Raw genomic sequence first — 835 nt, 5'->3', positions numbered from 1 at the left:
GATCCGGCGATCCACAGCGCGAAGTTGATGTATTCCCTCAGCGACCAGCACAGATCAGCTCTAGGCATGACGAAGCGGATATCGTCCTCTTTTGGAAGACCAAACAAAGTAGTTTCGCTTTCACAACGAAGCACACAGCGTCTTCAGGACATGGCTGCAGCGTCAACAATACTACAGCGAGAATAAAAGTTATGCCTTCTTTCTTTGCGTGAACATTTGGGTGGCGTTATGCAGATCTTCCCAGATCGTGACGTAGGTATGTGGGGGTGTGTTAGAACGAGCCGTTTTAGGTAGGTGTGGACGAGTCTTAACTTTTATAAAGAATATATCTTTGGATTTGAGACTTTAGTGTTTGCAACTTTACAGATCTTCTTTATGCACCAAGAGTTTGTAATACTCCAAAGAGAAAGGAAATATTGAAATCGCATCATATGACCCTTTTAAGATTTTCTCCTTAGTATTTTAAGGCGTTTTATGTGTTTTTTTTTTTACATGAATAAAGTATTTCACGCCCTATTTATGCTTACTTTTTTTATTGTTCTTTAAATCATTACGTATTTGATAATTGCATTGTATATAAATTCATTTGATTTAATCTGTTAGTCCCTCCACATGTGCTGCTTCTATGCTAAAGCGTTCTTCTCCAGTCCTCTAGTTGGCGCTAGACGATCTGTTTGGATTGAGCAGGCGTTGTCAAGGAACGCGAAGCAGGAGCAGCATGAGGCCCAAAGCAATCAAGAATATTTCATGAATTAATTATTTTCTTAAAAGAAACAAGACTGATAGAATTTAGGATACAGGTGGGAGGGGGGGAGGGGGGGGGAAGCAGTAATAA

The sequence above is a fragment of the Sinocyclocheilus rhinocerous genome, unplaced genomic scaffold, assembly GCF_001515625.1.
Source record: "Sinocyclocheilus rhinocerous isolate Xijiao unplaced genomic scaffold, SAMN03320098_v1.1 scaffold233, whole genome shotgun sequence".
In the NCBI taxonomy this organism is placed as follows: Eukaryota; Metazoa; Chordata; class Actinopteri; order Cypriniformes; family Cyprinidae; genus Sinocyclocheilus; species Sinocyclocheilus rhinocerous.
Note: the sequence above shows the minus strand (reverse complement) of the source record.